Here is a 4,273-nt window from a genome sequence, read left to right on the forward strand (position 1 = left end):
AAATGGCAAATAGAAGCTTGCAAATATCTTATTTGAAATATCTTAAAATGTGGATTCTCTTTGAACATTTTGAAAAACAGTGACTGAGAAATGTTCTTCAGGATGAATAGAGAGAGTTCACTGTAAGGTTCACTTTCCACTTCCCAGTACAATCTTATCAGGCTTTGCTCATTGTCAGAAGGGCCTCTGCACTTGGAAGTCTTTCTGCCTTGTGTGTGTGTGTGTGTGCATGTGTGTGTGTGCTTTCTGCTTCAAGTATTTCCTAGTTCGCTGTGGAATTTAACACCACTGTAGATTATTTTTAAATAGAAACAAATTATACTTGCATTAGTTACTTTTCTATTAATAAGATGACCATAGAAATCTATAAAAGAGCTTATCTGAGCTTATAGTTCCAGAGGGATAAGAGTCCATGTTGGCAGAGTGGAAGCATCACAGCTGGAGGGGAATCTGAGTGTTCACTACTTGAACAGCAATTACCAAGCAGAGAGAGCAAACTGGAGGTAGGAAAGATTGTCTTATTCTCCAAGTATGTCTAAGCTACGTACTTCCTCCAGGTGCCCAAACCACCTCAAATTCCCCAAATAGGAGCCAACTGGGAGCCCAGTGTTCAAATACATGAGCCTATGGGAACAATTTTCATTCAAATTGCCACACCATTTTAAATCAGCTCAGAGAAGTAGCCACTCTGTAGTAGTACCTTGTTGTGTCTTTATAAAATAACCTTCCTTCTCTATCCAGACATCTATGGATCCATCTATCATTTATCTACCTATCTACTTACTTGTATTAGCCTGTTGTGTTCTTACTGTGTCAACACACTTTACAGAAACAAGTTGAGGAAGGATTTATTTCAGCTAATGGTTTTAGAGCATGCTGGTGTGAATGACATAATTTGTGGCAATAGGAATTTGTGTATCAGGAAGGAACACCAGGACAAAGCAGGATCAGGCTATAAGCCTTAAGGCCTGGCCAGTACCTAACCATTTTCAACTAGAACTCTGTGACTTAAAAGTTTCATAACCTCCCAACACTGTACTGTCAGGACGGGACAAAGTGTTCAAAAACATGAGACAAGATCTATCTTTCTGCATTTGGGGAAGAAAAGGAGACCAGTTCCTTTGGGTGCAGTTGTATGAACATATTTTAGTATGGAATAAAAACTAAGAAGATTCCTTTGTGTTCTGGTGATTGAGCTGACAAAAATCACTGAATAATCAAAAGATGATGTTTACTACAGTATTCAAGCAAGCCTTCATTTGACTGTTTTTATTTGCCATAGCTGTGTCTCAGGCACGACTGACACTGAGTAAACAAGGTGGGCTGAGGTCAACCGAAGAATCCACTGCAGTACTTTCAGTTCCAAGATTGTTTTCTTAGTAGACATTCAGCTGTCAGAAGCCGAGGCACTACCCTCGTTAGAGGATATAAAATGTTTGTTGTTTCCTAGTTATCATTTAAAGTGAAAGAAAAGGGACATTTATGATTACATTACAGACTAGCTCTGCTATATGCAAACAGCAAGAATAGATTCGCATGATTCTGATTTACTTTGTCCATCCTGTTCAAGAACATCTAGTAGCCCATTAGTGAACACCATCAACTAAAACACAGACACCAAGCTGATTTGGAAATGTCTTACTAAATTACTGAAAATGTGATAGATCATTCAGTTTTCAACTTTCTGGAAATGAGAAATGTCTCTGTGTGTGTCTGTATGTGTGTGTGATGCTGGAGATAAAACACAGGGCTCTATGTGTCCAACAGGCAATTACTGTATCACTGAAAAAGAGATACATTCATATCCCTACCCACTCTCATTTCTTCCAGTGATTCTTCAAGTAAAAAGCAGCTGACATGGCAACATTCAGGTGAAATATACCCAGTGCCTAAGATCAACTGACTTAATTTTATACTTCTGGTTGTCAAGTGAAGGTATACAATGTTAAGGGTATGAACAAAACACGTTGAAAAATATTAACTTATGGCAAAATCTTTAAAAGTTTTCTTTTGTACCACGTAAAGACTAAATGCATATTTTATGATAATTTTTATAAATCTTATTATTAAAAAAACTGTAAAAAAATCACAATCACACAAAATTAACCAGATCCCAAATTTATACATCTCAATGAACTTTTAATCAGTGTGAATATATTCTGAAGCCACGGAGCTTCACACTGGATTTTACACTTTCAACATTGAATATATTTTATGCACTTATAATAAGTTAGAAAGCAGCTTTTTCATTCACTGTTAAGTGTGCTTTTAGAGTTACTACAAGCAGATTCTTTAGGACAGTTTTTGCGTGTGTGAAACATGATCGAGATGTGCACACGCGCGCGCACACACACACACACACACTCATTGGCACACATACACAGGTCTTAACCCTGCACCCTGGTTCTGGCTTTTGCTTTCCCAGTCATGTTTTATAAAAAAGCAGGAGAGAAATAAGCAGTCCACAGCATCCCGCCAGAAAGCATACGTGCAGACTCTCCTTTGGAGGCAAAGTACTGTTGTAGATAAGGTTCTAAATTTCACTTGTTTTGGTGCATTAATGGACACATATATCTGGAGGAATAAAAGACTGACATTTAGTCAGGAATGAAAGAAAAGACATTTAGTTATGTCTTAAATTTTGAACCAATTATAGATAAAAGTTTTAAATTCAACATTTTTCTGTTTTGTGGCTTTGATTAAAGGGACAGAAAAGAGCATGAAAGAACAGGAAATATGGTTGATGAGTATGAAGGTTAGCTCAATTGCTACAATGAAACCTGTGCATGTAAAGAGAATGAAGAACAAACAACACAAAGGTGATGAAATGCAGACACTGCATCAGTCTCTCCACATGACATAGAGCTGAAAGGTGCACAGAATGACACACACCAAAAAATAGAAAACAAAAAAAAAAATTGTCAACAAGTTGTGTAGTACTTCAGGATGACTACATGCATTTTCTTTTCCTTTGCAGTAGCTGTAGGTAGCTAAAAAGTGATAGAAAACTGCTATCTCTCTGGAAAGTCTTGCTACTTATTTTTAGAAGCTGAAGCTTTCTGGATTAAGCTATGCTTTCATTTGGCATATTATTGTTTCTACCTGATTAGTATTAATTATAATTATCATGAGCTGCCCGGCAGTTTGCCTGTAAGAATCAATATATATGGTGTTGGTATAATGTTCTTTTAAAATGTATATGCCTTACCCTTGTTAATTCAAATGCTGATTTCCCCACCCCCAACTCTCTGGTTTCAATTTGGATATTGCATTGTGATACTCACTATAAGCATCCTGTCTCAACTCTTGTGTAAACAGGACACAAATAAAACAACTAGATACAACGTTGTGCAATGGGAGGAGCCAGAGGACAGGAAAGAGGGGAGGAGCTAGAGAACGAGGAGGAGCTCGAGGAGAGGGGTGCACGAGGAGAGCAGAGCGGGAGGAGAGCTTGGAGGACTTGGAGCATGAACCAGACCTAAGATTTCACAAAAAGCAAGTATAATGTGGGAAATCTAAATGTTAGGAAACTGAGGGCATGGAGGTTTAGGAGGGAGTAAATATTGCCCAGCATTGTGTTCTAGGTTAACTAAAAACCCAGTCTCTATGTGGTGATTTGGTTTTACGGCTGCTGAGGATTAACAGCAGCAATACCAGAAGTTAAACCCATAGTAAATATTAATAACTTTTTACAACAATATGGTAAAACATGGTGTCCTAGCTAGTTTTATATCAACTTGACACAAGCGAAAAATCATCTGAGAAGAGAGATCTTCGGAGCATGCCTTTAATCCCAGCACTTGGGATTAGACGCAGGAAGATCTTTGTGAGTTCCAGGCTAGCCTGATCTACAATTCGAGTCCAGGATAGCCAAGGCTATACAGAGAAACCCTGTCTTGAAAAAGAAAGAAAGAAAGAAAGAAAGAAAGAAAGAAAGAAAGAAAGAAAGAAAGAAAGAAAGAAAGAAAGAAAGAAAGAAAGAAAGGACAGAAGGAAAGAAGGAAGGAAAGAAAGAGATTTCTATACGGTTTTTGTAAGATCTGGTTGGCTGTACATAAGCCTACAGGGGACTTTCTTAGTGTTTGATGGGGAGGGCCCAGCGGTTGCAGTTGGAGCAACCCCTGGGCTGGTGGTCTTTTTTTCTATAAGAAAGCAGGACGAGCAAGCCATGAGGAATAAGCCCGTTAGCACCCCTTCATGGCATCAGCATCAGCTCCTGCCTCAGGCTCCTGTCCTGATTGAGTTCTGTCTTGCTGTCCTTCCAAAATGGACT

Source organism: Meriones unguiculatus, chromosome 21 (genome assembly GCF_030254825.1).
Source record: "Meriones unguiculatus strain TT.TT164.6M chromosome 21, Bangor_MerUng_6.1, whole genome shotgun sequence".
Taxonomy (NCBI): domain Eukaryota; kingdom Metazoa; phylum Chordata; class Mammalia; order Rodentia; family Muridae; genus Meriones; species Meriones unguiculatus.